The sequence below is a fragment of the Lutzomyia longipalpis genome, chromosome 3 (genome assembly GCF_024334085.1).
Source record: "Lutzomyia longipalpis isolate SR_M1_2022 chromosome 3, ASM2433408v1".
Lineage (NCBI taxonomy): Eukaryota > Metazoa > Arthropoda > Insecta > Diptera > Psychodidae > Lutzomyia > Lutzomyia longipalpis.
In genome coordinates, this window is record NC_074709.1 from 26,349,052 (window position 1) to 26,365,464 (window position 16,413).

Below are 16,413 nucleotides of genomic sequence, written 5' to 3' on the forward strand. Positions count from 1 at the left end.
AGCGGATTGGGGGGGATTAATTGAGGGATTTATTGAGGGATTTATTGGGATTTAGATTGAAAATTTTTATAGCTTTTTAAAATTGAATTTTAAATGAAAAATTAAAGAACTTTTAAAGTCAATTTATTGAATAAGGAACAAGATGTTAGAGAATTAAACTTTGACCGTTACACTCAATTTTAAATTTAATGAATTCTAAGAGCTTTGTCAAAACGCTCAAAATTTATTCTATAAAATCTAGACAATAGTAAAGCAACTTTAATCGTTGCTTGGTGTAATATTGAGAACTAGACTTTAATTCTCAATAAATCAACCCGATGAAATGTTTATCGAAAGGTTATTCCTTCAAACATTAATCATAAATTACGCCAAATGAGAGAACTCTCAGAATTAATTAATTATTCCCGAGAGGTGGACGTGACAGTGGATTGTGCTGGAAATATCTGAAATTGATACTTCAAATGCATTTCTCCGGAATGTGGCACTTTCACGTGGAGAATGCTGATGTGAGATTAATTAGTCAGATTGTTAACCATACTGCCCGCATTTGCCAGCATGCGGGAAGGATGAGTACAGCCACATCCTCTCAGTCAGCTTTTTTTATGTTTAGTATTTTATTTCCACCAAATGGACCCCAAGAGGAGGGAGAGAAAGAAAATTAAAGTTAGATTTGAAAGAACTTTCTCCACATAACAGAAGAGAGCAGCAGGAAGCTTTATAATTTATTCAGAAAATTGTAAAAGCTGAATTTTGTGGATGAATTTTTATCTAAAAAAAAATTTGTTGGCAAAGCTTCTGTTTATGTTGCATTTATCAAACATTTGCAAACAAAACGCCCATTCGGAGATGAATATGAATTTTAATGAACTCCCCAAAATGTTTATTTATGCGCTTCCGGATGTCTTTATTATTGCTCCATGGTTTTGTATATAAAACACAAGAGAATATTATTTTTTTAGCATGTTTTTCATTGCATTTTAATTTTGGTTTTCAAATTTGATAAAAAAAAGACAAATTAATAGGCAATGGGCCGTTAAATAGGTTCTTGTTTGAGCAAATGGAAAAGAGCAATTTTATATTAAATTTTTCTCAATCATTTAATCTATTCAAAACAACTTAGCACAGAAGCTCCACCCCTCTCTTAACTACGAATTGATCTACCAATCAGAGAAGACTTAATTCTTCTTCTTATTTGTTTACATTTCAATGTGAGACTTTTTGTGAATGAATAATGCAAAGATTCTTAGAATACAAATTTTCTGTTAAAAAAAATAATTCTAGAAAGAAAAATTAAGAAGAAAATTTTACAAATTTTTTTTCAGTGTAAGAACATAATTTAGCCACTTTTCTCTAATTATTTTGTAGACGAATTCCCCACATATTTTCCTTAGAGAAGTGCTCCCTGTTGCAATTTTGTCACGCACAGAATTGCAATATTTGCACAAAACTTGAGAATTCCTCCCTCCCCTCCTTTCTCTACATAGTGGTTCGTTGTGCTTTATGCAACGTATATTACATTTTCTAGTTTCAAAATTACAAACCACACAAATAACATTGGCAAAGATTATTAAACTCCATGTGAGAGATATAATTTTGATGGTGAAAGTTAACACAAGTTTCGGCGGAGAATAATCTACTCTAAATTGTGCCTCTTGTGGGTTTTCTCGGGATGTGGGTGGGTGTAAAGTTTTGTCCCAACAGACATTTGCATGTACGTATATATATGCAAAATATGCTTACGAAGAATATTTCTGCACAAAGCAGGATTATCTCTTGACGGAGCTTTTTTTCCCTCACACACCCACCACAATTTTTCCTGCTGTACTGCATGGAAAATCGATCCTTGTAATCCCTCACAGAGTGGATGCTAAAGGAACCCAATTGCAGCATCCGGTGCAGCAAGTAGTGGGGAAAATGCGACCTTTGGGAGTTCAAGAATCTCCTCATTCGACCTCCTTTTCCTTGCATTTCTTAAATTTTTATGAGGAATAATGGTCATTACACGTCTTCGCGAAAACACGAGCAGAGCATACTTTTAGGCGCAAAATGAAAATGAAGCTTAGGTCGTGCAATTTATTTCAGATTGAAAGAAGATTTTTTATAGTTAGTAGAATATTCAAAAATTAACTTTTTAAATTTAATAAAAATATGAAAGTCGATTAAAATTAAATTTTCTTGTCCGAATTCTTCAAAAGAGGAACCTCTAAATTGAAATTCTAAGCTGGAAATCAAGGCTCCACAGCTCTACCGGCTCTACCACCTATCAAAGATCCTTAAGAACCACAAAGAACCTTTAAAAAATCTCTAAGACCACCCGTAAATCGTTAAAACTTTCAGGACAATCTTCTTCATATCAATTTCATCGAGAGGACTAAAAACTTTTGAGAAACTTTTCTTAATATATATATTTGGTATCATTTAAAACAAGTTGTTGTCTCTAACTTTTCTTCTTACTTTTCGATATGTATATACAAAGTAACTTTCAACCGTCACAGGTGTTTGCAAAGAGAGAGAGCCCCGAAGACAAGCTAAACTGTTGCAAAATGGAATATGTGGCAAGAAGATGGAATGATGTTATGTGAGAAATATGCAAAATGAGGCAATAACTAGGAAGAAAATTGAATAAATATCCTATTTTGAGGATTGATTTTTCAATTCTTTCTCTTCTCTGTGCCAATGCCCTGTAATCAAAACCGTCCGTTCAGAGAATTTTCTTTTTCTTTTTTTTTTCACTCCAAAAACACTGTAAAACATGAGGGGTAAAAAAAACTTCCTCAATGGCATACAAGGCCCCAGAATTCAAGTACATGGGGGTGAGTGGAAGCGAGAAATTGCCGATAAAATTAGAGAAAATTGAGAAGAATTTCCAAGTGAAGGAAAAAATCATTTCCCTCTCACGATGATTTGCAATATTAACGGATGTGAACACCAATTACGTGGCCCCCCAGGGGGTGGGAGTGGTGTGTATGCGGCATGGCACAAAAGGGATGGATGGGAAGTATGTGAAAAAGAAATTCCTTTATGGCCAATTGAAATATTAATTTCACGCAGTAAAATCTCTCATATTCTCCAACACGAATTGCGAGGACTTCCTCGCATGAAATAAGAATATGAACACCACTATGGCGAAAAAATTCATATATCTTCGCTGGAGGGAGAAATTTGAAAATACAGTGAGGCTCCGCACAATAGCATACTAAAGAGATTTGAAAAGAATTTTTAAGGACTTGTTTTGTTTTATTGTAGAATAAAATGTAGTTGATTTTGAAAGCAGAATTTCTGCTTTTTGTAAAATTTATAGCAGATTGGAGTAATTACTTTGATGTGGTAATGCTTATTCTAGCAGTTTTTAACACAACTTTGCTTGTATTTGTTAAATTCGAGCAGTTTTAAAATTCACTACAAAGAAGAACTTGATCCTTTAAGACTTATCAGGTTGGAGTTCTTAATGTAAAATTCTACAAGAATAAACTGCTAGAATTTATTTGCTTTCAACGTTTTAAAGCGTCCAGTAGTCCCCAAAAGAATATTGAATATTAAAAAAAATTATACTGCGAGGTGCCACTGCAGATATGTATGTTATATACATATATAAACGTATACATAGCACGTCAATGTAACTTCATATAAAAAGCACACGATGTACTATCTTTTGGCACTTGAGAAGGAATTTTCATGTGACATGGAGATTTTTATCTGGTAGATAAAAATTCCTCACCGTGTGTTGTAGATTGAGGTAATTCAAGGAACTCTCTTTGAATATTCAAAAAAAAAGCTCCTCTGCGTGCGCATTCCTTGCTAAATTCCACACACACAAAAATCTGTCAGAATTTTACGGTACAAAGAATTAATCTCGCATCAAAGTATCCTTACTTTTGATTAGAAGAATGCAAAATTTGCAAGAAAAATAAAAAGATTTAAAATTTTAAAGGCAGTGGAAAGGGGGATTGATTAAGCTCGTTTAATTTCCAACTAATAAGAATGTTAAAAATGCATTTATTTTGCCTTTATTATCCTTTTGAAAAGCTCTAACGCAGTAATTGAAAAAAATTCTAGCAGTTTTATCCCTGTACAATTTATTATGCTGGAATTGTTTTTTGAATCTTAATAAATTTAAACATTAAATAAGTAATTCTTTAATATAAAACATTTTGGAAAGAAACTGCTAGAATACGCCATTGCTAACTCTTGGAGGATCGAGGTTTCTAACCTCAAAAATTTGACCTTCATTTTCTCTCAAAAGAAAATAGTTTTCCAAGTTTTCTTTCGATGATCTTGAAGTAATAAAACTTCGATCGAAAAATGTCGAAGTGACCATTTTAGTCAGCAAAATCCTCCAAGGGTTAACATAGTCTGTTAGTTCCACTCTCTCCTACAAAATTCATATAAAACAAACAAAATGGCGGGAAAATCTATTTAAATCTTTCCGGTAATCCATCAAATTCACTTTTAATCTAAAGGAAATGCATTTTAACCAGCAAAATTATCCCTTTTTCCCGTGAAAAATGGGTAAGCAATAAATTTTGTTGCAGAAAATTGTATTTCTGTGTACTTTTCACATGGCGATCAAATAGAGATGTTGGTCATTTATCATGATTCGGAGGGCTACATACTGTATCGTGAAAGTGCTCGAGAGATTTTTCTTCATGTCAAACACCGTTCTTATCTTACAACACCAACTCTATTGGCGTAAACTAATAATTGAGAGAAGGTTATTTTGCGAATGAAACTTTCTCATGCGCGTGGTGAAGAGAAATCAATTTATTGACCATTTCGGGGTTGCTGAAAATCTGTACGAGACAATGAGAAATTTAGCACTATCCGCATTAATATTTGTTCTCGGCTAAATGTACAAAATACGCAATCGCAAATTATATATAATGCTACCTCTACATATATAATTATGATATGTATGTTAATTTTGGAAAGCTTCTGACCCGCATTGAGTTATTTTGTGAAAGTTTTTTTTAGTCATTCCCACATGAAGATTTTCCTCCCACAACAATGTAAAGGAGATTTTTCAATGAAAATTCTCCTCTTGGGAGCACCAAAGAATATGCGGAGGCCAAGAACTCAAAAATTCAAAAGGAAATCAAGAGTCAAATATTGCAAAATTATTGCGGCTTGTCATAACAAATCGACAAAATTGTGATGAGATTTCAAATTTAACGTCGATGTATCTCTGTGAAGGAAGAAGCAATGAAGTTTTCTTTTTTTCTCTTTTGATGTTGGGCCGAATGAATGATTTATGTATTAGTATTAAATTTGACGGGGGAAAAAGGCAGAATTACAATGACTTTAAGAACTTACATGAACCACCTACATTTTCATTGACTTTTCCCTCCCCGCTCCTCGCCAAAATGGGTGAAAGCTCCACATATAATGCGAATTCGCGCGAGCTCTTCCGTGTCATGTGGCACAATTTCTCAGGAGTTTGCATTTAAATTACATGCAATAAATTAAACTGATGGGATTCCCAAAATTAATTCCCTCTGCATAATCCGGGTGTGTATGTCACCGTACACATATTTAAATCCCCAAAAACAGCCAAAACTTTTCTCCTGACTCTTCCGCATCTCTCCCATCCATTCCCTTTTATCATTTACGGGCTGTACTACGTGGTACATCTGTCTGCGTGGGAAAAGCTTCTGTGCCTTGAAGTAACAAATAAAAATAACTCGTAAAGACAATATTCTTTCCCTTTTGGCTTGTAAACAAAAATGTGTATATGAGAAGGAAAATTCTGGCTGAAAGATGAAACGTTGATGAAGAAAATCGATATTTGGATTTTGTATTGAATTTCCACACAAATTTTCCCGGCTCTGAAGCAATTTTCACGGATAATTTTTGCAGCAAAAAAAGAGGAAATTTATTTTAAAGCAAGAGACTAAATTAGCGCATCCCCCATATGTGTACCGCTTTATCACAACATCCTCTCGAAACTCTCAACAATACCCCTAAATTTTCCTCTACCATGTATAATAAATTTTGTAGCACTCTAAAAGCTCCCAAAAATTATGCTTAAAAAATCATACACCCAAATACATTTTCCCTCTCTCTCTCTCACGAAAAGCTCTTTTGTCGATCGAATTTTCAAAAGGCATTTTAGGATGGATTTGATGGTGAAAAAAAAAAAGTCAAACAAGACGATCAAAAGAGTAACATTTGTGGTCATTAGCATTGTTGGAGGAATCTCATGCCCCAGACAAAAAAGAAACCTCACCCCCTGCCCCGAAGCTCTGGGCTCGAGCGGATGTTTCTTGTTCTCTCGGGGAGAATATTCTCTCAACATAAACAGGAGAGAAATACGGGAATATGTTTTCTATATATGGAAAATAACATACACACCAGTACCCCATATTTCCTCTTTTTCATTTTTGGCGCAAGCCTCTCATGTTCATCAAGCCCACACCAGCATTTTGGCTTACTCATTGTAGCTCCTTCATTGCTCTCAAGGCACAATTTATACGGTCGGTGTCTAAAAGTATACTCTTTTATCTGTTAAAACTAAAAAATTTAAATTCTCTTTAGGTATAGATATTTGTGGGAGAAAATCAAGTAAAAGAATCCATTGAAATTGGAAAATTTTCTTCGAAAGAAAGAGAATTTTAATGTTAAAGATTTTCAAAAGGCGAATACTTAGATTCTAAGCATTAGCATCTTCAGTCCTTTAAAGTTTAGTCTAAACTTGTGTCAAATACTCTTTCTGATAAGGAAACAGGGGAGATACTTAAACCCTAAAGTCTTAAGAATTTTAGAATTTAAATTGTTTAATAAATTTATTTTAAAAGTTTAAATTAAAAAACAATTTTTAAGGAAATTAAGTTCCTCAAACTTTAAACAAAGCAAAAAGATTTAATTGAACTAAATGTTTCACTGGAATTGTTATTCTAAAAGCTCTAAAATAATTTGAACTATATAATTTACATCTTAAATCTCAAATGGAAGAGATCCAGAGCTTTTAAACTTTTTCTCATTCAAAATTTGTAAAAATAATAGATTTCTGTTAATCTAGAAAATACTGAGGCATTTTCTGCTTAGGATTAATCCATTAAAATTATTGATTGGATCAAGATGGAGACGCCAGGTATCGAATTAAAAATTTCATTTTTAGCTTAATTAATGTGGTTCAAAGACTGCAGTGGAGACGCCTGGTTATACAATAAATCATTCATTTTTCTTGGATTTTTCATAAGACCAACAAAAAAAAAATAATTGAGAGAAAAAGAGGTGGATGAGTATGCTAGCAATGAGCGATCCCTGTTCCTACCTACATGGGATACAAACAAAACCATTGGGGAGAAAACGCACATAAAGACAGGACAAGAACCAAGCAGTTTGTCTCACTCTAACGCACAACGTGTCCTACACCCCCCTGAATATCCTAACTGAGGAATACATAGAGAGCGTGGGAAATTTGTGTGAGCGAGAGGATCACCGGATATACGAAAATACCAGGAGGATTCGCTCAGGCAGGAACGTGAGACGGGGGGTGAGGCAGGAGGAGAGTGAGTGTGGGTGGTGGAAGGAGCTCATAGCCACCCCAATTCTTGTATTTTCAATTGATTCCACATGTGTGTGATGGAGCGAAAATCAGGTACAAATGATAATGAGAGGAAGACGAATGCGGGGGTGGGTGTGCTAAAATTTATACGGCGAAGTATCCTGTGGAAACCACCCACGCATTTTAGCGGGACTTTTCACTGTGATTCCTTCAGTTTTCCAATTATCTCTGTGCTTTTTTTCTTCTCTTATTTTCTTCCTTCTACTTTGGAGCTTTTTGCAGAATCGAGAGGTGGGAAGAAGTTCCTGTGCGGAGCTTGCGAGGGATAATGGGGTGAAAGAATTAGAAATGCGAAGAGTTGCATGGTGGATGAAATTTGCATTTTCCGAGGGTTGTTCGCGTGTACACGGTGTGTGGGGGTGGCGGAGGGAAAGCACAAGGGAAAACTTTTCTCACATTTCGCAGCAATTAATCTCATTCTTATGCTGTGCTACCTACTCGTCGTTGCAATCATTTTGGCAAAAATGAAAAACTTTCTTCGATGGATCTTTTCGATCCTTTGCTCCTTCATATTTTACAAAATAATTTTCCAGCAGAGTTTAAGCTTTAAAAAGCTCCCCGAGAGTAATTTTCCTTTCGCAAATACAATGAAAATGCTCCCAAAATGTGGGAATTTTGTGGAAAATCTCCCTCATGAAAATGAAAATCCCTCCAACGAAAAAAAGCTCTCCTTACACACTGTATCTCCTCTCCTCGATTTTTTTTATCCAGGTGCGTGGGAACTCCTGTGTTGAGAACTATCTCAGCTCCTTACTGTGTGTTCTTTGGGGAAAAAATTGTTGATTTTTCCTCACACTATATTTAAATTACATATATTAACTCTCAATAACAAAAAAAACTACAACCACTGAGACACATAACACGCAGACATTCTTGTAAAATTTTATACTCTCAATTTATCTTTTTTTTTTTTGAGCTGTAGTCGTCGTATCCTTAACATATCACTCTCTCACTCTCACCCATTGGCATTTTCCTCTCACACACCACACTCTCGCTCTCACTCTCCCGTGTGTGTGGCTGGGAAAATGATATCCACCAAGAGCACTTTTGTGGATGCTAACTCTGTGCAGACGACAAGCACAACATCCGTTCGCGCCAAAGTCCCATTTTGCACTGCGATACCACCGACTCTTGTCAAATATTCAACATGTACATAGTGCGGTGAGAGAAGCTCCCCGCACGATGCCGCGCGACGTCGCTCTCTTTGGACGGCTCTCCCGCCACGGTACAAGGGGCTTCACAAATTCCATGCTATATACAAACGACGATGATGGTAGCTCCTATCCACCAACTCACAATTCGCTTTCAAAAGCTCTCTCTACTTGCTCTCACTTGTTCAGTGCTTTTGGCTTTTACTCTTCATAACCGTGGCTAATTTAGAGGACTGCACTGGAGAATTTTTAAACGGTTAGAATTATTTTCTAACGTTCTAGAGCTTTAAATTGCTTTTGAAGATGTTCTGAAGGTTCAGAACAAACAAATAAAAATAAATACAATAAATTAATATAAAGAAAAAGTTCAATGTCTGATTCAAGAACCTGATGAAGGCTCTGACGTATCGCGTGTTAAAATTTTCTACTTCATCAGGCATATAGACTTATGCAAAAATAAATGGTCCTTTCAATTTAAAAATTTCATAAGTTTAACGTTCAATGACAGCATTTTCCATAAAATTCTTAAGAAGAGAAACGTCACAGATTATCCAATTCTAGCAGTTTTTCTAGTGCTTGTTTTCTTACAAAATCACAATTCAAGATCTGTCAGTTTAGACGTCCTAATACGTCACACTGTAAGCTTTTGAATGAAAATTCTTCAAGAAAAAAAAACTGCTAGAATTTGCAGGATTCCAACGTAAAATTTCATTAAAAAAAACAATTCTTACAACAAAAATTAAAAAAAAAAACATGAAAAAATCCAAAAAATATGATTACAGCCTTTGGAAAATCATCCAGCACATTCCTCTACTCCACATTGTGCGCCGCCGTGTTGGTTTTGCGAGGAAGCACACGTTGAGAGGCATTCCCCCAGAGAGAGAGAGAAATAGCAAGGTGGACCCCCAATGCGAAAAAGAGTCTCAGCCCCCCAAACAACGAGAGCACCGAGACTTTAAATGATCGGCAGCCCTGAAATTGAGAGGCTGCTCGTACGGCGTGACGTGTGAGAAGGCACACACAAAAAAATGCCAGCTGAGAGCAATGGACGCCTTCGCACTTCTCCCCGCGCGCACAGGCCTCCCCCATACGGTGGAGGCGCCTGGTGCACGTCCTTCGTTGAGGCAAAAGAAGCTCATTTATTTTTTATCGCGGGATATGCGGTAAACAAAGCCATGATATCACAAGGAAATGGTAAGAGATGGTATATAGTGGCAGAAATTCCCGATAAACAGAACAATAAAAGACAAAAAGGACGAGCGGAGTGGCAACAAGTTATGCTTAACATGCAAGATATCGAGCAAATTCCCCACAAAATGTCGTGATCTGCGATGGTGGGTAATGAAGTATTTCCGGAAATTTATTAAATGACGCACGCGAGCTGTGGGAACTTCTTGTACGGAGAAAGCTGCGAAAATGGAAAGGAAATTTACATATACATAACAACGTTGGATTGGAGGTCAGGGTTGGGAGAATTCCTTTTCCTTAATTACTTTTTTTTCTTGACGACTTCCGGGGGCTCCGGAGTGTGTCCTTGATATTAAATTATATCGGATAAAGTAATTATTAAAAACTGCTAGAAAATGATTTAAACATAATTTTAATCTCAAAACAATGAATAATAATGCATTAATCTTGAGACAATCTTCAAATTCAGGAGAAGGATGAGAGGGAAAAGTAATCTCTCAGCTGTAATTGAGTAAGCAACCCATAAGCAGGTAAAAATTGAGGAAGGGGAAAGATATTTTTAACGGCCAAAAAGTCAAAATGTCAATTTGCGGTGGAAATTCAATCAATTTGTGTGGCACAACAGCTCCTCATCCCTCTCGGAAAAAAACAACAAACTCCCACGTGAAGGAAGTAAATTGTGCGACACTCTCAATCTTTATCGCATCTGCCCTCATGAAATATTAACAAAAATTCGCAGCACTTTATACGTTGTGTTTACATGGTACACCATCCCTCATCCACCCACACCTTGTCCTCACTCTAAGAGGAAAACTCCGGAAATCCCGTGCTGGCCTACATGCGAGGATGAATTACATTCTCTCTATGGATAATTCAGTATTTTGGGCAACAGACTTCACAAAAGCATCTCATGTGTCAGCATCATTTGCAATTTCCTCACATCCGTGTTAACGGTGTGTTGCAACTACAGATAGAGAGAGTGGAATTACAGCGCGAAATTTAGGAAAATCCAATTGAAGCTTTGGCTAGTTATTCGGCAAATGATTTATTTATAGTTCAGCAGAAGTAATAGGAATTCTAATCTCAACTTCAAAATAATAAAATACGACATGTATAGTCCCAATTTTCTTAGGATCGGCTTTAAATTTGATTCTGATTAATTTCCCGTTGAAATTGGGGTCATACAGGTTGAGGGATTTAAGAAAAGTCTCACTGCGAGGCATCACTGTAGCTGCCTTTCAGCTGCATTATTTTCTCTTGAAAATATTTTTCATAATTCTTTAAAAAACGAATGAAAAAAAAAATTTGTAACGTCCTAATTTCTATTTGAATTGGATTTCTTTAAAAAAAATCTCTGTGAGAGTTTCCAATAGTTTTTCTGAATTTTCAAACTACTTTTCCATCCCACTCTGTTACATTTTGACCCTCAAAGCACCACCAAGCAGCAGAAAAGTTCTGCAGTGGACGTTTGTGAGTATAAATTCTCACATAGAACACACGGAGCTATACATCAATTGCGGACGAAAAGAGTCGTAAAATGGGTATTTATTGTTTTTCCGCAATCTCTTTCATTCTGATTTTTCTCTCTAACAAATTCTTTATTTCCCCCAATGCTTTGTTTTAATCCTCACATACACGGAAAGTTTTTTCCTTCTGCCACCATGGGTAATGTTTATCTGAAAGTGTGGTCAGGCAGCGGTTAGGTATGCTTCTAAAATCACTGAAGAATGACTCATTGTGATTTTTTTCTTTTTATGACTACACAGAGAAAAAAAAGATTATTGAAGATTTTCACGAAGAGTTTTCCGTATGAAAATGGTCCCATTGCACGGCATTGGTATTGTGCAAGAATTGAGAGCGAGTTTCTGGTGCATTGCAGTGGAAAACCACACGTGCTACATTTCTTTCAAAGTCGTAGATGAAAAGCGGAAGGAAATTTATTTGTGAAAATTAGAAGATTTAGACGAATTTTCATCTGGTTTTTGCAAGGAAAATTAGTCAAGCTTTTCCCTACGACTGCACAAAAAGCCTTCGTGTGACGAATAATTTTGATTCAACACCTAAAATATGCTGACAGAGTAGAAGTAGATGAGGAAAAGAAGCATTTTCCGTGAAAATTCATTCATTTCGTCAGAATGAAATAAATTAAATGCTTTTTTATTTAAATTTCATCTCCATTTAAATGCAAAATGGCTCTCACTTTGCACTTTCCACCGCAAAACTATTAAGTAAATTGCATTCTAATTCACAACGTTTGTTTTTCCTGCGTGGAAAATGAAAATCATTCTGGTACACACAAAAAGTTTTCACTTTGAAAAATGGCTCTACATTTGTTGGTAACTAACTGCGGAGAACGATTTGATTCAGAGAAGCTTTACAGATCAATTGATACTCTCAATTGATTAAATGCGATTTTCTTTTTCCACCATCATTGTATATAGAGAAAATTAATTGAGCTTTCGATTGGATTAAATTCTTCTTTTATGGGTGGGGGTGACGCGTCCTCCTCTCTCGCTCCCCATGAGATGTTGATTAATTGAGAATTATGTGTATCTTGAGGGGTTTAGCCCCCAAAAAATGAATTAAAGATGCAGCTCCTCTCACTCAGAGAGTTTCCCATCTGTATATTAGAGTAGCGAAGCCGTGTTAAGAATTTATGTTTTGGCAGAATATTTTCTTCTATTTTCCTCATCGCATTGGGCCTCTCAACACCATCATCCGTCCGCACACGACCCATGGGGAGTACTCACACCCAGAAAAGCCACCCCATTGTGAGACGATGAATTTCCACGGTCTCGTGGAAATTTTTCCCAACAATACGTATCGAAAACTGTGTAGCAAGATTGGGCATGAGAGTGTGGTAGCCGTGTGAGAGTTCATGAATTAACTTTGTGTACAGGAGGAGACTTTTTGGGGAGATTTTCCTCCGCCTGCACCCCAATGTTTGCCTCTCATTCACGGTTTCTCTTTTCAATTTCATTTTTTCCCATTATTCTCACATGTATACATACATATGGATACAATCGCTACAGTACAGTTATGTATATAAGAGTTAAAGCAGTTGCTACGTCCGATTTTATATCAAGCACGTTTGCATACGTACACCTTGCCTACTAAATCCGATGTCTCATTTTTGCCGCCAAATCTGTCCTTTTCCCCACATTCTTTGTTTTCACCACTCGAATTCACCACCATGATTATCTCGCTTCGAGTGTGCGCCAAAATCAAAAATTATATTTTTTATCAGTTTCTCGAACAGGAGTCTATTCAGTTTCAATGGTTTTCATCTTAATTTTTTTTATAATATATTCCATGATGTAAAAAGCTCCTGATGGAGACCATAATGACGAGCGAAAAGTCAGAAATTAGCTAATTTTTTTTACCTATAAATCCCTTCAGGGTTTAAATGTCAGTTGTAGTCCAGCCGGGCAATTTTTTACGACTCTATTATCCATTTATTACATCTCGCGTAAAAAAAATATTTTTGGCGTATTTTATCTATTTTTTCCAAAAGGTTTTCAAAAAATATAAAAGTCGGACAATATCCTTCCACCCACTTCTCGAATTTATTTCATACAGACAGAGATATCAACCACTGTGATGCAGAAACTTTTTTTTTTAACATCCCTCCATGTCTCCCTTTTGCAATATACACACAAAATCCACCTTCAGCTGAAGCATATTTCTCATTCTCTACATATAACTTTTATCCATCTGCACAGTACCAGCGTTTTTTTTTTGTTCAATCTCCACAAAAGTTTAGTTTCCATTTTCACACTCTTGCTTTTCCTATCGCAATGCTCCCGCGCGTCCCACCTCCTCCCCCCACGCCACACTGTATGTTCTCATAAAATGTGCACCAACTTTGAGTTTCCTGTGAAGGGCTAACAGACGTGGTAGAATAGAATTTTTAAAATGCTCCATGAAACATGGAAAGAATTTCAAAAGAACGTATTTTTCTCCATGGAACTTTTTAATTACATCGTATTTAGCGTTCTCTCTTGAATTTACAAAAAGTGGTCCAATCTCCATTTACTTTTCATCTCCATTTCAACGGGGAAAAAAATATGCGACACAACTCTTGCATTAAAATGCAGGAAGAACCCGAAGAACCTTCATTACAAACCTAATTTAGTGTTACAATTTTCTAGCTAGAATTTATTCGTGGAAATTGTGGAATATAAAGAGATTTAAGTGGAAGGGAAATTGTATGTAGATTTTCTATGTAATTTTATGACAACGAGTGCAATAAAGGATAATACTACTAATATGAAATTTACTTAATGATGAGCTTTTACCGCTTTTACATAAATGCTATATCCATAACAATAAAATTATTGCTGAAGCTTTGTATCATACAAATTGTATGTGATAATTTAAGCTATACGGTAAGTTTTTGCTAATTTTCTAGCAGATTTAAGCTAAAACTTTACCATGCTAAATGTATTTTTAATTATTTTCTAGCATTTCTTAGTAATTTTTTCCATTAAAGCTTCCAATTTAACGCTCAGGAAGTTAGAGCGGTCTCCATTTTTATTTAAACTCTTTGTATTCTTTTATTTAACCTTCCCCAACACATAAATTCTTGTGGAATAAATCATATTGTAATGGTTTTATTGGATAAATTGCGCCAATTTTGCACACAACCCATTTGAAAATTTATTGAACAATTCATGCACACTTTTGCTCCATTTTCCAACATATTTCACGTGAGTTATTTCACACTGAAAATTCCTCAAGATACTGGAATCTTTCCCATCACAAGACGTGCTTGATTGGAATAAAACTGACCCCAATGGGGTGATTTTCATGAGTTAGATATTTGAGGAATTTTCCTCCTGTGAGACCCAAAAATTAGATGTGAAAATTGTCGATTTATTTGTCCTCTGGCATGGCATTTGATCTCATCTTTGGGATGGAAAAGTCTACGTGATTGATGTTCTCATTGAATTTTATTGCCCATCTTCCCATTTGCACGTCTGGCTGAGTGACAAAGTCAATCTGATGATGGTGATAGATTGACTCTCAGAATGACCTCAAAAGGAGCTACATCATGCACAAAAGGGCACCACACAGTGTAGTTTATTCTTATGCCCACAGTGTGGGTGGGAAAAATTCATAACGCGCCCAAATGTATACAAATCACGTGGAAAATACTTAAACTCCTAACACTACTCGACAAATTTTTGCAAACAACTTTTAATTTCTGATAAGAATCGCGTGAAAAAAATGTTAATGAATCTCCGTTGGAATGCTGAAGAGAAAGAAAGAAAAAAGATGAGATAAGAGCTCAAAAGGAAAATATTTATTTTTGAAATAAATTTTTGTGGTTGCGGGTGAGACATCTCCAGACGTTTTCTGTTCATTTTCACGCGGAGTCTTCGAGAAAACTCTTTTATCTCCATTCTAAACATATAAATTCCCCACAAGTCATATAACAAATTGTATTTAGCAACTGAAACCATTTCCATTCTTCACTTATTTCTTAACTTCTTTCTATGTTAGAGCTATGTATACTAAAACATCTAAAGAATAATCAGTTTGTCGCACGTGCTTCTGGGAAAATCAATTTCTTTCAGTTGTAGTGAAAATGTTTTCCACCCACCGGACAGAAAAAAACTACATAATACACAATAAAATATAATTCATTGAGTCACTCAAACACAATACCAGACAATAGAAGTCTATCGCAAAGAAATTGTGTGTTGACGTCAAGAAAATCATGGCCTTTGGAACATTTATCAAACATTTACTGCAAAAATGTTACAAGCTACGGTAAAAAATGATTTGGATTTCCATTGACGGAAAAGCAAGAAAAAATTCCAGGAGTTATGGGACCTTTTGCGTCAGTAGAACAAGAGCTAAGAAGAATTTCTTGCAAAGTAAATTCATTAAATTGGATGAATTTTGTCTATTTTTAATTGTTTAAAATTCAATTCAGTATTTGGTGGCGCTGATGTCAGCGTGGGGGACGCTTAGTTAACATTGATATCGACCAAATGACTTCTTCAAGATAATTTTTAATTTATTTTTAAATAATTTTGTATATTTCGCATAAACATAATGCTTAAAAGGAAGGAAAAAGAAATATGCAAAGAAAATTTATCGTAAAGGACGATTTTGTTGACTTTCTATTCTCTATGTTTAAATTCAGTTTTGGTGGCGCTAATGTCGGTGTGAGGGACGCTTAGAAGCCATGACAGTAAAATCTTTTTTACGTTATTCTTTTAAAAATACTAAAACATTTCTTCCCTGTCTCTTGTTTTTCTTTGAGCCAATAAATTCTCAATTATCTAAAAAGCTCAAAAGTAACAAAGAACAATTTAATATTCAAGGAAGTAGATACTTCTTAATTTAAAAAAAAGCATAATATGATGATTCACTAACTTTAGGTGTGAAAAAATATTAGATAACTACCTACATTTGAAAAAAGACAATAAAATAAACAAATAAACTTTAAAAGCGACTTTTTACAGAGGAAAATAGTTCAATTGACACGCGGTAAGAACA

General features: G+C 35.4%; 1 protein-coding gene across 1 annotated transcript in view; it reads right to left on the minus strand.

Annotated features, from left to right (window-relative positions):
* LOC129793494 (uncharacterized) overlaps positions 1-8,486 on the minus strand; it is a 94,833-nt gene extending 86,347 nt beyond the window's left edge. Inside the window, exon 1 of the mRNA XM_055833587.1 lies at positions 8,240-8,486. The gene's annotated coding sequence lies outside the window, so the exon portion shown is untranslated. The remainder of the gene's footprint in view (positions 1-8,239) is intronic.
* Between the last annotated feature and the right edge of the window lie 7,927 nt (positions 8,487-16,413).